This window comes from Podarcis filfolensis (assembly GCF_964270895.1).
Source record: "Podarcis filfolensis genome assembly, chromosome: 7".
NCBI lineage: Eukaryota > Metazoa > Chordata > Lepidosauria > Squamata > Lacertidae > Podarcis > Podarcis filfolensis.
The window spans coordinates 26,860,255-26,878,693 of NC_139603.1; positions in this window are offsets into that span (position 1 = coordinate 26,860,255).

Consider the following 18,439-nt stretch of genomic DNA (forward strand, 5'->3'; position numbering starts at 1 on the left):
ACAGAAAATGAAACTTATCTTAATCTGCTTGAATATCTGGGCAGTGCAGTAATGTAGAGAGACAATTTCATATTTAGGAGCTTTTCCACTGCTGAGTAATTTTACTGTTTAATATAAACTGATAGTATCTGGCCAAATATTCTGGGGGGTAAGTCACTATAGAAATGAAGGTAGGTTTCCTGTGTTGGTTGGAGTATTTTGCCAAAATGTCTTGTCGTAGTTTCAGAGCTGAAACCATATCAAACCATTTTCAGAGTTTCACTGTTTCTTCTGGCGTCGTGAAGCAGGTGTGTTTCACCGGCTTAGTCAGCTGTGCATCTCAACATGATTTTCAGCACATAACCAGTCAACAGTATCCTCTAACTCAAAACTGCATATACAGGAGGACGTCTCAAAATGTACGATGACAAACGGACTTGTATTGCAAAGCCAGAAGGGCAAAAACTCACCATCCCCTAATTGGTCGTCTGAAGATCTTGCTGCCCTTTCTACGTTTAATCACGTGGCTTATAATGATCAATATTTAGATACCTGTTTGGACATATGGACTGCATATGTCCTGTTGGGTGCAATGAAGTTTAGGTAAAGGTAAAGGGACCCCTGACCATTAGGTCCAGTCGTGGCCGACTGGGGTTGCGGTGCTCATCTCGCTTTATTGGCCGAGGGAGCCGGCATACAGCTTCCGGGTCATGTGGCCAGCATGACTAAGCTGCTTCTGGAGAACCAGAGCAGCACACGGAAATGCCGTTTACCTTCCCGCTGGAGCAGTACCTATTTATCTACTTGCACTTCGACGTGCTTTCGAACTGCTAGGTTGGCAGGAGCAGGGACCGAGCAACAGGAGCTCACTCTGTTGGGGGGATTCGAACCACCAACCTTCTGATCGGCAAGCCCTAGGCTCTGTGGTTTAACCCACAGCACCACCCGCGTCCCAATGCAGTGAGGTTTACTTCCAGGTAAATTAGTATAGCAGGTTCTACAACATCTGGAAAGCCAAAGGTTTCCCACACATGAAGTATAGAATTGGAGTATGATTGTAACAGAAGTGTGTAGATACAAATACATATAGGCAACAATGAGTCCTGTGGCATCTTCAAGACTAAACAAATTTGTTATGCTATAAGCTTTCGTGGACATTTTATGCCACAATGTATTTGCTGTTGTGTTGTTTTTTTTACTTTTTCTTTGCCACAATATATTTGTTACTTTTTAAAGTGCTGCAAGACTCTTCCTTGTTTTTGCAACACAGCTCCCTCTCGATACAATATGTGCATTCCTCTGACTGTTTCCAAATGTGGTGGATGTTGACATTCATAGGTGTTAATTATCTCAGATGAGCTTCATGAATTTGCTTCTATATTCCCACACCAGAGAATATTAACAAGCACATTATAAGAGGCTGCCAACCCCAAACTGCACATGTGTTACTCTTTGGCATTCATAGTTTGAAGTCCAACACAGGATGCATACTATGGTTTGTTCTCAGTGAACCAAACTACAGCTTAGTGGAACTATGTGAATGTGTGGCTCCCAGAGAGAAGCTTGCAGCCACTCTGCACCTCCCTGGTCCTTTATGTTCCTGCACCACACTGAGCTAAGCCAAGGTTTGGCTTAATGCAGGGATGGGGAACTTTTGGCCCTCCTGAGAGTTGTTGGACTACAACTCCCATCAACCTTGACTATTGGCCATACTGGCGAGGGCTGATGGGAGAGGTGGTCCAGAAACATCTGGAGGTTCAAAGGTTCCCCACTCCTGGCTTAGTAGGAGTTCTCTCCTTACTGAACACAAACTGATCAAACACAGGCATAGATGCAAGGGAGCCAGTACAGTCAGGGATGATGGGAGTTGTAGTTCCATAACATCTGGAAAACACCACATTAGCACATTGCCAGAGCACTCCAGTGCTACAGTGCCACGAAAGCAGGAACACATCCCATAATGTGTTTGTGTGTGTGTGTGTGTGTGTGTGTGTGTGTGTGTTATGAAAAATTGCAGGATTTCAGCAGGAAGCTATGGGCCATGTGTGGCGTACTAATCATGCCACATATGCCTCCTGAAATATACTCGGAGTTGAGTGTTGATTTCATGCTCTTTATTTCAGCTCGTGGTAAACAGTGAGTGAGTGGCTTTCCCCCCAAACCTCTGGCTATATATATATTATTTTCACAATGGGTCCCGTGTGATTGGCTGATTCAACTCCCCTCCTGGAGCCTGATTGGACTGTTCCTGTAGGCCAATCAGGTTGCTGATTCACTTCCTCCTGGAGCCAGATTGGGCGACTCCTGTAGACCAATCAGGTTGCTGCCTTCTAGGATCCTACCTGCCTATTGTTGTAGGATCCAAGCTCAGTACATAACACCTCCCTAGAAAGTTTTAAGTTCACAGATCATCTTGACCAGGCATAGGCAAACTTGGCCCTCCATATGTTTTGAGACTACAATTCCCATCATCCCTGACCACTGGTCCTGTTAGCTAGGGATGATGGGAGTTGTAGTTCCAAAACATCTGGAGGGCGGAGTTGAGTGCACATTAAAAGACTCGTCCAGTGGTGCCCCCAGCTCTTTTCCTCCTGAGGTGCATCAGAGGTGCTTTAAGGCCTTATCTTTTGGGAATCAGCTGGGAAAGGCACAATAAAAGGACAGCCAAAGTGATTGGGTGGCTTCTCTAACAAAGAATACTGGGACTTTTTAGTTCTTAGGCCAAGGAACGCGTACACGAATGCGTATACTTGCGCAACGTGTTCATCAAAATGCATATATTTGTGAAAATAACAGATTCTGTTAGAGGAAATGGCGTGTAAAAATGCATATATCAGGCAAAAGTGTGTTAAAATGTAGATGTTCAGGGGAAATTTGCACTAATTCACCGGTGAATTTTCATGCGGTTTTAACGATAATACATGAACTAGCGAAGATGTGAATCTAAGGCCGGAAAAATAAGAAGCCGAGAGAAACTGAAATTGACAGGTACATCCATTCTTTGTGCCTCAGATGGCATTGATGAAGATTCCAGGTTTCAGGGGAAAGAGTGGGCGAGCGCATAACTGCAGCGTGATTTGTGCTTTCTGTTCTGCTAAAAGTCTGTCACCTTCCTAGAGACTTCGCTCTTTGGTCTTGAGTAGCTCACCACAGGATAGTGATATGAAAGCCCCTAGTTCAAGACCCAGCTATTACTGACAGCTTATCGCTTCCATTTTGATCATGTTTTAAATTCGTCGTTTTGGTTTCATAAGATCATGCAATCACATTTTTCCTGGTTTGGTCCACTGATGAGGTGGCAGAACGTTACTCTAGTTGCATTGTGCACAATCCGTTGAAACGTGATAGATATGAAGTCATGGACTGACTGGACGGACTAATGTTGTAGTTTTAAGAAATATGGTTTATTCACCTATTTACACCTTCAGTCTGCAAGGAGGGAGTCCAGATCTTAAAGCATGGTCATTTCAAGAGGAGCTTATACCCCACAGCAGTGCAGCCTTGGAGTCCAATGCAATTCTCCTAGCCAGCCTGCAGCCAGCCTGCCCAAGATGGATCCAAGTCTCTTCCTTTTCCTTCTTCCCAGCAACCCTTGCTCAAAACTCTTTTCCTGTCACCTCAACCACAGTTACTCGGGCAACCTTCCAAACTCTCAGTCTCTGTTCACACTTCAAGGCAAGGTGAGGAGGACAGTTCTCTTGCATTGCCAGTGGCCCTCGGTGGCCCTGTATTGTTTCTACCTTGGCCAGGTTACTTTGCCTAGGGTAGCCCAGGAATTCCTCTGCAGCTTGTATTTCTCTCTTCACATCCCAAATAATCAAAATCCTACCATTATTCATTTCTAGGGTTTTGCCCCCACCCTGGGTCTATAACAATATGTACAGGAGACAAGAGCTTTGTAGTTTTCATTTCTGCTGCATTGTTACTTTCATTTATGCATTTATTTAAAGTTGTGCATAAATGCTCAAGAAGCATAGTGCTCAAGGAGCATTACATACCCTCCAACACTTCTCTGATGAAAATAGGGACGTCCTATTCCATAATAATATTTTTACTATTTATACCCCACCCATCTAACTGGGTTGCCCCAGCTACTCTGGGTGGCTTCCAACATATTAAAAAACATAATTAAATATTGTTGTTGTTATTTAGTTGTTTAGTCGTGTCCAACTCTTCATGACCCCATGGACCAGAGCACGCCAGGCACTCCTGTCTTCCACTGCCTCCCGCAGCTTGGTCAAACTCATGTTCATAGCTTCGAGAACACTGTCCAACCATCTTGTCCTCTCTTGTCCCATTCTCCTTGTGCCCTCAATCTTTCCCAGCCTCAGGGTCTTTTCCAGGGAGTCTTCTCTTCTCATGAGATGGCCAAAGTATTGAAGCCTCAGCTTCAGGATCTGTCCTTCCAGTGAACACTCAGGGCTGATTTCCTCAAGGATGGATAGGTTTGATCTTTTTGCAGTCCATGGGACTCTCAAGAATCTCCTCCATAATTTGAAAGCAATCAATACAACATTACACTTTTTTAAAACAACAACTTCCCCATTCAGGGCTGCTCTCAGATGGTTCAGGGGTTGGATAACTCCATACCCTCCAACATTACTCTGATTAAAATAGGGACCTCCTTCCATACCCTCTGACATTTCTTCAATGAAAATAGGGACATCCTAAGGAAAAGCAGGACATTCTAGGATCAAACCAAAAAGTGGGACAGATTCTGTAAATCTGGGACTGGTGTCTGGAATTAATACATAGCTGTGCTTCCGAAGAGCACTGTTGACAATTCTTGCTCTCCTCTCAAATCATACCCACTGTAGAACAAGATAGGGTTACTGCAAAAGTTTTTGTAGCCACATGGCCATTTTTGCAGAGGAGAGGTCTTGTGCACTGTGGTCTCATCATTGGGGACTCCCCCCCCTTTTTGTGACTACACCTGAATTTCCCCTGAGAGGGGAGTTCCCCACAGCACAGGGGACTCAGAAGCACATGCGAACAGCATTTGTCTTATGTACTCCCAAGAGAGGCTGAAGTGAACACTGTGTGGAGGAAGAATGAAACTCTTTCAAGCCATCCTTTTATACTAGGTCATTAGTTGTTATAAAGATTTTGTGCTCTGAGAGGAAAAACCACTTGAAGAATTTGTGAAGTAAAAGGAGTTTGACACACTGGAGTCTCCCTTCCTGGCTCTTTCTCGATGGGAGAGGTTTTCTCTCACGCCAAGTGCAAATGTACCTCACTTCAATGTTAGCTTTTCCTTCATGCAAGTTGTGTGGATGGGGCTGAGCTAAACTAGGACTACAGCAGTGGGCTAAACTCCCTTACCATCCCTCCAGGGTCCCAATCCAGATTGGGTTCCCTCAGCTGGCTATTTCTGGAAGAAAAACCATGCACTAACATGATCAACACCGTGTAAAGGCATACTAAATATATGTATGGAATTTACTTCTAAGTAAATTGGAAGTAGGGACGCGGGTGATGCTGTGGGTTAAACCACAAAGCCTAGGACTTGCCGATCATAAGGTCGGCAGTTCGAATCCCCGCAACGGGGTGAGCTCCCGTTGCTCTGTCCCTGCTCCTGCCCACCTAGCAGTTTGAAAGCATGTCAAAGTGCAAGTAGATAAATAGGTACCGCTCAGGCAGGAAGGTAAACGGCGTTTCCGTGCGTTGCTCTGGTTTGCCAGAAGCGGCTTAGTCATGCTGGCCACATAACCCAGAAGCTGTGTGCCAGCTCCCTCGGCCAATAAAGTGAGATGAGCACCGCAACCACAGAGTCAGCCATGATTGGACCTAATGGTCAGGGGTCCCTTTACCTTTAACTTTAAATTGGAACTAAGGCTATCTTGAGATACTTTGTTTATCTCATGCTTGTTTTCTCCTGCTCTGGAGGGTAGGACTCGAACCAAAGACTTCAAGTTACAAGAAAGGAGGTTCTGACTAAACATTCGGGGGGGAAACTTTCTGAGAGTAAGAGCTGTTTGGAAGTGGAACCAACTCTCACGAGAGGTTGTGGACTCTCCTTCTTTGGAAGTTTTTAAGCAGAGGTTGGGTGGTCATCTGTCATGGATGCTTTAGCCGAGGTTCCTGCATTCCAGGGGGGCTGGACTAGATGACTCTATGGTCCCGTCCAGCTCAAAGATTCTATGATTCGTGGCAAAGCAGCATTAGAGTCACCTACCACATTTCACAGATACCATCCATTTGTTGCTGATAATTGGCACTGTAATCCTTGGCAGAAAAATCACGACTGTTGATTTCACTTATAGGATACAGCCTAATATGTGAAATCTGGTAATAAACTGTGCAGTAATGCTACATCACAGGATACAATGTTAGGGTTTCTTTGTGTGTGGCTTGGACAGTAATTTGGATTGAACCAACTCTGGTCATGGGTGTAGCCAGGGGGGGTTGCAGGGGGAACAGCTGCCCCCCAAAATCAAGTAAATAAATAAAAATACTTAACTAACTGACCAAGTGCATCACAGATAACTCGATTCTTCCTCCCTGACAAAAAACCCTGCCCCCCTCCCTAAAATAAATCCTGGCTGCGCCCATGACCCTGATACTGAATTTCCAGGTTTCGTGTGGACCAAAATACTAAGACACATTCCTGCAGCTTTTTGTCAACCTGATGTGGATACACAGATATCGTTGGACTACAGCTTCCATCAGCTGAGCTGGCTGGTGCTGATGGGAGTTGTACACAGCCTTGCCACGTTGGCAATTCCTGTCTTCCTGAGATGGCATAGACTTGGTTCAGAGGTTATATGAATCATCACTCCCTGCAGATATGGACAAAGAGAGGGGGAAGCTATCCCCATAGGCCACTGGAAGCTACAGATTCTCCGATACAGACAGGCACACACGCTACTACTATATGTTCCTTTTCACCTGGTTCGTTTTTAAAAATAAGTAAGTGTTTGACTTCTAACTATCATACCCACGTGAAGTAAAGGTTTAGTGTTCCAAGACAAAGGAGGGGTAGAAGAGACGGGAAGAGTTAGAGGAGTATTGAACCAGAAAATATTTGGAGAATGGAGAATAAGGATTATATAAGATCATATTGTACCAACCACACCATATTAGCAGAACTTGAGTGCTACTTGTAAACACAACAAATACCGTTTGTGGAGTAGACAGGAACAATATTAAAGGATATAAAACTGTGCGAAAAAAACAATGACAATATAAACAGTACAATGAGAGTGAGTGGAAGACTCGTTTTGTCAGAAGTCTTTTTTATTTAAGTGTTTAATTAAGCATTAATTAGGAAGATTAAAGGTTTTTTTATGTACGTAAATTTGCTTTTTCTTCTTTCTTTTTTTCTGTATTCTTTTCTTTTTTCTTAATTGTTTTTTCTTTAATTTTCTTTTTGTAGTATGAGATTGCAAATTCTTTGTATAAGTGTGTGACTTAAATTAATAAAGATTATTTAAGAGAAAAAAAGAAAAAGAAAGGAGGGGTAGAATTATGCTAACAGGAGGGGGGGGGCACCAGTTGAGAGAGAAAGCATGAGAAAGATGGTTCAAAATGAAAAGAAAAGCCTGAAGGAAGTTGCTGAGTGGGGGAAAGCCCCAAAGTAACGGTCATGCTGCCCGTGGCCAGGCAGCAAACCCTACAAACCAAGGGCCTGGAAAGAGGGGAAAGAGGGGTCACATACACACAATATGAGTTTGGCTACTGAGACCCCCAAGGTGGAAGGAGCACTGAAGCCAACGAGGAGGAGGTTCTCGAGGTCCCAGCTTCTCAAAGGAATATACAATGGTACCTCGGGTTAAGTACTTAATTTGTTCCGGAGGTCCGTTCTTAACCTGAAACTGTTCTTAACCTGAAGCACCACTATAGCTAATGGGGCCTCCTGCTGCTGCCGCGCCGCCGGAGCATGATTTTTGTTCTCAACTTGAAGCAAAGTTCTTAACCTGAAGCACTATTTCTGGGTTAGCAGAGTCTGTAACCTGAAGCGTATGTAACCTGAAGCGTATGTAACCCGAGGTACCACTGTAGTGATTCAAGTTGCCAGAGTAAACTATAATCTCCTGCTAAGTTGTGATTCTGTCAGTCAGAATGCCTCCATGACTGAGGGCCCGGCCATTTTGAAACTCCAGAAACTCGCACGCCATCTCAAATTGACCGCTTCCTGTTAGGATAAGCTTAGCTCTCAGACTTGGAGCCGATTGTGGTAGAGCACAAAGTTTGCATTCGCATGGTCCCAGATTCAATCCCTGACACATCCTCTCTGGAACAACAAAACATTCCCTCAGAAAAACCACTCTGGGTGTTGCTGTTTTCAAACGGGATTCAGTCACATGCTGTCCAATCCAGGGTGAAATATACTCGGAGTCGAGTGTGGATTTCATGCTCTTTATTCAGCTCATAGTAGTGAGGAATGGAATGTAAAGAAAGCAAGTGCTATTCCACACTTTCTAGTGCATTTCTGATCTCACGGAGACGCCATCTTGTGACACAGGACCTCCCAATCCACAGTAATAGTACAACCTGGGTGTTATGTACTGAGTTGAATACGATCCAAATTGCAGCAGTCTGATTGGTCCTAGAACAATAGGATTCAGAATGCAGCAGTCTGATTGGTCCACAGGAGCCACCCAATCCAACTCCAGGTGGAAGTGACTCCGCAACCTGATTGGCCTACAGGAGAATCCCGGAATTAGCCAATCAAGTGGGGCCCACTTGATTGGCCCATTTCCCCAACCAGCCTTGACACACCAGACCGTCCAAATGTCCCTATTTTCCAAGGATTTGCAGAAGCTGTCCCGGTTTCTGATTTGATCTCAGAATGTCCCACTTTTCCTTAGGATGTCCCTATTTTCATAAGAGATGTTGGAGAGTGTGGAGTTATCTGACCCTTGAGCCATCTGAAGGCAGCCATGTATACTGTTTTTTTTTTTAAAGTTTAATGTTTTATTATGTTTTTATATATGTTGCAAGCCACCCAGAGAGGCTGGGGCAACCCAGTCAGATAGTATAATTCTTATTATGGGATGGGACACCCCTATTTTCATTGGAGAAATGTTGGAGGCAGGGTATGGTGCACATATAACTTTCTTCTTTCCTGTTTCTGCAATCAGCATCGTGTAAAGCATGATATTTTTTTCCTCATCCCACGAGTGTCTAGCACATAAAATTTCCTCCCCCAGTTCTCTTTTCTCCTCCCCTCTTGCGCTTTCTATTCTCCATATTCTCCTCCTTTCACAGATGTGTAGTGATTCACCCCATCTCCTGTTAACTTCACCCCATGCTTGCCATGTGACATTCTGTTGTTCACCTCAACCCAAGGTTCTGCATGACAGACTGAAGGCAGAGCCTGGGGACAGTGACAAGAATGTGGAAACATTACTGAAGGACATCTTAAAAAAAAATATAGCAAGCATTTTGAGGAGCTGCTAGCAATAGGGGTTCCCCTTCTTTCCCATGACAGAGCTTTGCTGAACTTTCCCGGCAACAGTGTAAATATATATACAGTGGTACCTCAGGTTAAGTACTTAATTTGTTCCAAAGGTCCATTCTTAACCTGAAACTGTTCTTAACCTGAAGCACCACTTCAGCTAATGGGGCCTCCCGCTGCTGCTGTGCCGCCGGAGCACGATTTCTGTTCTCATCCTGAAGCAAAGTTCTTAACCCGAGGTAATATTTCTGGGTTAGCAGAGTCTGTAACCTGCAGCGTATGTAACCCGCGGTACCACTGTATATATATATATATATAATTTTTAACTGCTCAGGAATATGCTAGATCACAAAGCTTTGCAGCATAATATTAAATGTAACATCTTCTAATGCACAATGAGTTTGGTTTATAACCATGTGAAAAGTGAAGGACTCGAAAGAACAATATTACTCCTGTAGTGAGAAAGCCATCTTTACTGAAAAAACAACATTTTCACTAATTTTCATTATTGTTGCTGTTGCATATTTACTCAAACCACAATTTGAGATGCTGGATTTGCTCTTTATTTTCTTTAGGCTGTGCTACTTGTTTACACTTCCACACTCTGAAAACCAGTGCTTCCAGACCACCTGTATCATGGACGTATTATAATTTTAAATTCAGAAAACGGTTATCAGGAGTTCGGAAAACACTGCCTTGTGCACAAAGTACTGTTGATATCACTCATATTGTACTCAGCAGGGAAACCTCTCTGAGAAGAAAGGAGATCTCAGGCACATTGAAACTAAACGGTGAAGAATGAAAGTACCAGCTGCGTTGTAATAACAATAAAAAATAAATCTGCCCCTTTTCTCTCTCTCTCTCTCACTGAAGCCTACTTATTTCATGGGTTATGGATAATCAAGAGGATACAGCAAAAGAGAGAGATGAGGGTGAAATGTGCATTTTTTGGATCTTCTCTTTTTTCTCCTTGCAACAAGAAAGTTGTAGGGCAGGCAAAGGTGAAATTCGAGTCAGCTCTAGAGCAAACTGTGCGGGGGAAAGCAGGCAAGAGCATCTTTAGAAGTGGCACTGCCAATCCTATCACTTGTCCAAACATCTGAACATCTTAATTCTCATCACCTTCTGTTATGTACTGAGTTGAAGAGGGTCCAAAAAGCAGCAGTCTGATTGGTCCTAGAAAAATAGGGTCCAGAATGCAGCAGTCTGATTAGTCCTAGAACAATGCAGCAGTCTGATTGGTCCGCAGGAGCCACCCAATCCAGCTCCAGCTGGAAGTGAATCCACAACCTGATTGGTCTGCAGGAGATTCCCAGAATTATTTCACCTTCATTTCATGTACACAGTGGCAGCTGAGCCAATGCCGCAACTGGGACAATGCTCCACCAACCTCAGTCTGCCCTGCTTGCCTTTTTCCCCACAAGTGTGGCACTGGTGGGCAGCTTCTTCCTCTTTGTAGATCTTGGAGAAGTCATCAGGGAGGAGAGGGGTGGGACAAAACCAGAGTTAGTCGCCTTTGCCCGTGATTGGCTCTGGCTCCACCTACTGTTGGGCTCCTTGCCTTTCGCCCAACCAGTCCCAACGGGCTCCAGAATGAGCACAGGTCAAATGTCTACATTTGAATCTATAAAGATAAATTGGGCCTACATGAATTTTATGCAATTCTGCCCTCTTTTTGAGGTGATGCGAAAATGGCCATGAGCAGGCAGTAAAAACAGGAGGGGGAGGAGAGGATATAGGCCAGGAAGCTCCAAGCATTGGCAGAGGAAACCCTGTGTGAGTTTGGTCCTCTACCCCGATCATCTTTTCCATTGTTGCTGGCATCCATCCATTTGGGGAGCCAATAATAATAATAATAATAATAATAATAATAATAATAATTGTTATGTACTGAGTTGAATAGGATCCAAACTGCAGCAGTCTGATTGGTCCTAGAACAATAGGATTCAGAATGCAGCAGTCTGATTGGGCCTAGAACAATGCAGCAGTATGATTGGTTGGCAGGAACCACCCAATCATGCTCCAGATAGAAGTGAATCCACAACCTGATTGGCTTACAGTAGAATTCCGGAATTAGCCAATCATGTGCAGCCCATTGTGTAAATAATGTATATAAAGCAGATACTTTGAGGGGACATTCATTCATTCCTCCTCACCACTATGAGCTGAATAAAGAGCATGAAATCACTTTGTGACTCTGAGTATATTTCAATAATAATAATTTATTATTTATACCCTGCCCATCTGGTTGGGTTTCCCCAGCCACTCTGGGCAGCTTCCAACAAAACACTAAAATGCAATAAGCTGTTAAACATTAAAAGCTTCCCTAAACAGGGCTGCCTTCAGATGTCTTCTAAAAGTTTGGTACAGTGGTACCTCAGGTTAAGTACTTAATTCGTTCCGGAGGTCCGTACTTAACTTGAAACTGTTCTTAACCTGAAGCACCACTTTAGCTAATGGGGCCTTCTGCTGCAGCTGCGCCGCCGGAACACGATTTCTGTTCTCACCATGAAGCAAAGTTCTTAACCTGAAGCACTATTTCAGGGTTAGCAGAGTCTGTAACCTGAAGCGTATGTAACCTGAAGTGTATGTAACCTGAGATACCACTGTAGTTATTTTTCTATTTGACATCTGATGGGAGGGTGTTCCACAGGGCGGGTGCCACTACCGAGAAGGCCCTCTGCCTGGTTCCCTGTAACTTGGCTTCTCGCAGCGAGGGAACCGCCAGAAGGCCCTCGGCGCTGGGAAAGTGTACCTTTGGGGGTAAAGTCAAACTGTTGGAGAGCACCTGTTGTGGCTGTAGAGACCGATAGAGGAGAGACATGTTTTATTGCAGGTGGGGCAGATGAAGGCGTCCAGTTCTGCTGCTACAGATGTGCCATGACTTTTCTTCTCTCTGCACTCCTCCAGAGGCAGATTTGGGGAGCACCAGCAACCCACGCCAGCACCTGGGGTGGACCAAAGTTGTTGGGCTTTTTTTAGGAAGCGAACAGCAGCCACCATGATGATGCACTACACACACACACACACCCGGTGCAGACTGCTCCCACCCCTGGCTAACTATGCTACTGCGAGGAGATGCTACAGGGCCCCACAACAATGATGTACTACGGGAGGTGAGAGGCAGGGGCACTGAATTGTGATTTTGCACTGGGAGCTGATGAAACCTGAAAGCCCAAAGTCCAACACTCTTCTCAGTGGTCATTTCCCCATTCTGTTGAGATGCACTGTATTCAGATTTAAACTTAGAATTGCATCTATACAGAAGCCATCTATAACTGAGCATAGAGAAACTTTAGGCAAACCCATGCCTCTCCTTTTTCATTCCCCATGAGACACACACACACACACACACACCTACTACTAACAATGACAACAACCTGCCTTTCCTCAAGGAATTCAAGATACCATATGTGCTTCTCTTTCTCTGCACTTTCTCCTCACAAAAACTCTTTTGAGAGATGTTAGCTGGCAGGTGGTTAAGCTGAGAGGTGGGGACTGCCCCAAGAGCACAGCAGGGATATGAAACCTGGTCACATTTGCGCCATGTGTTTAAAGCACTATGGTACCACTTTGAATAGTCACGGCTTCCCTCAAAGAATTCTGGGAGCTGTAGTTTGTTAAGGGAGCTGACAGTTGTTAAGAGATCCCTATTCCCCTCACACAGCTACAGTTCCCAGAGTTCCCTGTGAAGAAAATGGACTGTTAATCCACTCTTGGGACTTTGCAATCATTATCGTAATTAATATGGATACATCCATATACAGTGTAAATGGGTTACAAATGTGATCCATGCGGGAGGCACGTTCACAACCCGCAGAGCCGTATCTGCGCACACGTGGGTCATGATTTGGTGCTTCTGTGCATGCGCAAAGCGCAATTTAGTGCTTCTGTGCATGCACGAGTGCCAAAACCCGGAAGTAACCTGTTCTGGTACTTCTGGGTTCAGCGGCGTGCGCAACCCAAAAATGTGCAACCTGAAGTGTTTGTAACCTGAGGTATGACTGTAGTGCCCATGCAGCAAAGTTCTCTGGGAGGTTTACATAAACCATAAAGTACATTTTGAAACACACACGTTCAAACAAAGTCAAAATGAATCAGAACAGCAGAAAATCCCAGTCAGAAAAGTCCTAAAACAAAACCAGTGCAAGGGAGAACCTGCTGCAAAACTGGAAGCATCCAATAGATTGTGATCTGGGGAGCAATTCCAGATTGCAGGGAGATCTGCCAGGATGAGTAGGTTAGGATCCAGCAGGTCTCCAGCTGAGCTGGGAGATTCCTAACACAGCCTGGCTAAACCAGCATAACTCCTTTATCCTCAGTTTAGCTGGAGATGTGTATCTCACCTATCCTGGTGGTGTAAGCCCTGAAAAGGGTGTGTGAAGGGGATCCTAAGCCCCTTCCGCTAGGTCACATGACCTGGCAACCCAGCGTTAGTTAAGCCAGCAAAAAGGGTGGTGTAGCATTGTTTAAAAGCCTTGTTTGACCTCCGCCAAGCCTAGGCCAGGTCAGCCAGCGCTAGCCCACTGCCGAATGAAGTTTGGATCTGCTATAACCTTACACCAGTTTAACTTCTTAGCACCAGCTTGCTTTACTGGCGCACAGGATTGCTCTCATAAACATTTGAGCAGCTCCAAGTCGGGGGCCACCTCTCCGGCCCCAAGGGGACCCTAAATCTCCTGCCTACTCACCAAGCTCTTTTCCCTTGGGGGAAAGTCGTGACAGAGCAGTTTAAATTTGTAACGTAGATATGCCTGAACTGCAACAGAGAATGTTTTTAAAATATATAAATTGAAGATATGTTGAACCGATAAAGAATCCCTTCTTTTTTCCGTCTTTTTCTTTTACTTTAAAGTGCTTTGCCACCCACATGTATAGGGAAAGGGCACATAATTCCTCTCTACAAGGTAAACAGAAAGGTACACACGCAAACTGTTTTCTTCTTCTTTCTACTTTCATAAATGCCTGTTGCTTGGCTGCATAGCTACCCCTGGTGGCCCACGTTTTAGTAGTAAAGTGGTGCCTGAATATAAACCAGAGATTCAGGGCTGTTTTGTTTGTTTGCTTGCTTGTTTTTAAAAAAACACCAAGCTACATGTCGTGAGAGGGACGTGAGTGGCGCTGTGGGTTAAATCATAGAGCCTAGGACTTATTGGTCAGAAGGTCGGCAGTTTGAATCCCCATGATGGGGTGAGTGCCCGTTGCTCAGTCCCTGCTCCTGCCAACTTAGCAGTTCAAAAGTACTTCAAAGTGCAAGTAGATAAATGGGTACTGCTCTGGCGGGAAGGTAAACGGCGTTTCCGTGCGCTGCTCTGGTTCATCAGAAGTGGCTTAATCATGCTGGCCACATGACCTGGAAGCTGTACGCCAGCTCCCTTGGCCAATAAAGCAAGATGAGCACCGCAACCCCAGAGTCGGTCACAACTGGACCTAATGGTCAGGGGTCCCTTTACCTTTACCTGTTGTGAGAGACAACCAGAGACAGGGGTGCCAACTTGAATAAAATATTGGAGGGCCCAAGTAAGCCTTGCCCTGCACACTCAATTGCATGATGCAGTGAGCAGACAGCATTTGAATGGCAATGCCCATCAACTTGGGGGGAGGCAGCCCCCTCAAATATTTTATTGGGGAGGCTGAAGACCCCACAGCCCCTAGGAGTTGGCTCCTATGACCTGCAATAAAGTATAGTCATGCAAGTCTCTGAGTGATCTAATGGGAATTGCTCTTAAACTTCAAATTTTAGTATACTGTCGCCAGTTATTCAAATCATTAACTAAAGAAAAAATGAATCAATCAGCTGTTAGAGTGTCTATTTAAAAAGCACGCCTCGTTGGCTGACGGGATAATGACATCAAACATTGAGTGCAGATGACCTGTTGACGGATCATCCATCCCAATTGCTTTGCGCAAAGTTTGCAGGAAAGCTACACAGCAGCTATTTATGGGTTATTTGTGCTGGCTGGTTTGCAGAGAAGTTAGACGCCATTGCATCAATGTACACAGCGCTTCAGCACCGAGTGAACACAGCAGCGTTCTAGAGCACCTAGAGGGGAAAGGGATTCCCCATTCTTAAAAAAAACTATTCAAATCTCAACAGGTGCAATAAGGTTCTGTCCCAGCAACGATCATATGCAATAATAAACTGAGTCAATAGCAACCACTTTTTCTTCCCAGGTGGCTTTTAATAGATGTTCTTTCCACTGTTTCGGTGACCTTTTGTAGTGAAAGGTCCAGGGGGGGAATGGCAACCCATTATTCTTTTAGCAACAGCTCTTTCTCTTCCGTCTCCAGCTGCAAGCCACCTTGAGAGGGGGCACGGCTGGAGACTAAAGACACCTTAGGCTCATCACATCTACTTTGATTTTGACCAGAACCCTGCTGAGAGCCTCCTGCCTCTCTCCACCTGACTCAGGCAGGGCCTGACAGCTTTTATAAGGACTGTTGCTGTTGCTCAGAGAGGGGTTCTTCTCTGCTTTTAAATTGCTTTTTATATCCTTTTAAATTGGTTTTTTAAAAAGTGTTTTAACTGTTTTTAACTGGGTTGTAAGGGCACTTGGTGGGATGTGCCTGGGAGCAGAGGAGTGGGGTAGAGCAGAGGGAGGCCCAGTTACAGTGGTTATGGGTAGGGGGAGGCTGTCAGGAGTTCAGCCTACACTCGAGTAGGACACTGGCAGAGACACATGCCCGACTGGCATGTTCTCTCCCTCCTGGTCGATCGTTCAGGAGTTTCATAAGCTTTCTTCAGCCCAAACATCAGAGCGACCTATGGCAACCGACACCGGCACACTTAGGGATCCGCAGCGTTTGCACATCATGCGTGACAGAACCTCAGCAACTCAGCATTTTGGCTAATCTACTTTCTTTACATATAAACACACGGAGCACTGCAACATGGCTCCCTCTCTCTCTAGCATCAGACAGCAAAAAGAAAAAGAACAAAGGACAATAGTCCCACTTCACGGAACACAGTAACACAAACATCCTGTCTCCATCACTTCCCACTCTATGGAGTCAAAATATACACCATCATGTGAAAGACAACAATCCCATGACTGCAATCATGGAGCAGGAATTCTAACAGAGGTATGGTGTGGGAGGAGGGGCAGGCCACATAAGGGGCATGCACGGCACAGGTAGTTAGTGACAGTGCCGTGTGCCAGCCCCTTCTCCAACCTGGGTGTTATGTACTGAGTTGAATAGGATGCAAAAGGCAGTAGTCTGACTGGTCCTAGAACAATAGGATTCAGAATGCAGCAGTCTGATTGGTCCACAGGAGCCACCCAATCCAGCTCCAGGTGGAAGTGAATCCGCAACCTGATTGGCCTACAGGTGAATCCCAGAATTAGCCAATCACGTGGGGCCCATTGTGTAAATAATGTATATAAAGCAGACATTCTGGGGGAACTTCCATTCCTTCTCACCACTATGAGCTGAATAAAGAGCATGAAATCCACGCTCGACTCCGAGTATATTTCACTGGGGAATTGTGGTTCTCATATCAGCCAGCTCTCAGATCTGCAACTGTTGCTATTGAATGCCAGGTCAGCCCAGAATAAAATCTCCCTCATCCATGATCTGATTATGGATGAGGAGGTTGATCTGGCATGTATCACTGCAACCTGGGTGGGTGAACAGGGTGGAGTTGGTCTCACCCAGCTGTGCCCACCAGGGTACAGGCCAGACTTGAGGGTCAGGGAGGGGAAGTTGCTGTGGTCCATAGAGATTCTCTCTCTGTCTCCAGGTTCTCTGTCCAGTCAGGGGGGGATCTAGAGTGTGTGTTCCTGGCGCTGGGCAATCGGAACAGATTAGGGATTCTGCTGGTTTACCGGCTGCCTCACCGCCCAGCAATCTCGCCACCTGAGCTGGTCACGGAGGAAGTGTTGAGGACTCCCAGACTGCTGGTTCTGGGAGACTCCAACATCCATGCTGAAGCAGCTGGCTCTGGGGCGGCTCAGGACTGTTAGGATATAGTTCCATTCCACCTTTAGAACAGGCATGTGGAGTTGTTGTATGTCACATGTCTGTTTACTTCCAGCACAGTCTGCTGGGAACTTCCATTGTATATAGCTTTTGCCTATGCTGCTGTTTGCTTGGACACGAAGGGAAGCAGACATGTTTTTCCTTTGTCCTGCTGCTGAATAAAATGCTGTAAATATGCTTACATATGCCTCTGTCCACCACTTCCGTTGTGAAGAGTTATTCACTCTGCTGATTAGAGCGTGCTCAAGTTTCTGAAGGCTTCTGAAGCGATGAGTCGCTGATTGATGCTGTTCCAAGGGAGACCAGAGTTCGCCCGGCAGCTGGCTGGTGGGCTGGAGCCAGCTGGGGGCCTGCAAATTGCCCCCAATCCCTGGACGCATCCCAACAAGGACTTCATGACTTCCATGACAACGATGGGGCTGTCCCAACATGTCATCAGCCCAACACACGTGGCAGGCCACACTCTGGACCTTGTTTTCTCGACTGAACAGGAAGAGGGTGATCTGAACATTGACATCAGTCCCTTGTCATGATCAGATCACTTGCTGTTGAGAATTAGGCTGCCAGTCCCTTTTCCCCTCCACAGAGGCGGGGGACCTAGTAGGAAGGTCCACCTTCGGAGGCTGATGGATCCAGTGGGATTCCAAACAGCTGTGGGGGTTTTCTGGCTGATATGACTGGCGCCCCTGTCAAAGCCCTGGCTGACCTCTGGAACACCCAAATGGCTCAAGCTATTGAAACGATCGCCCCTGAGTTGCCTCTCCCACTTTGTGGAGCCCATTTGGGCCACTGGTATACTCCAGAGCTTAGGGCAAGGAAACAAGCTGGGAGACGGCTTGAACACAAGTGGAGGCAAGATCCAAATGAATGCAACCGAACACTGGTATGGGCTCATTATCGAGCTACCTAGTGGCAGTGAAGGCAGGAAGAAAGATACTTTGCTACATCCATTGCATCTTTAGTATGTCGCTCCTGATGGGGTCACACTTCATCTGAAGAAGCAGGTTCGTAGCCTGGGGGTACTCCTGGATCCTTTGCTGCCGCTTGAGGCTCAGGTGGCCTTAGTGGCCCTGAGTACCT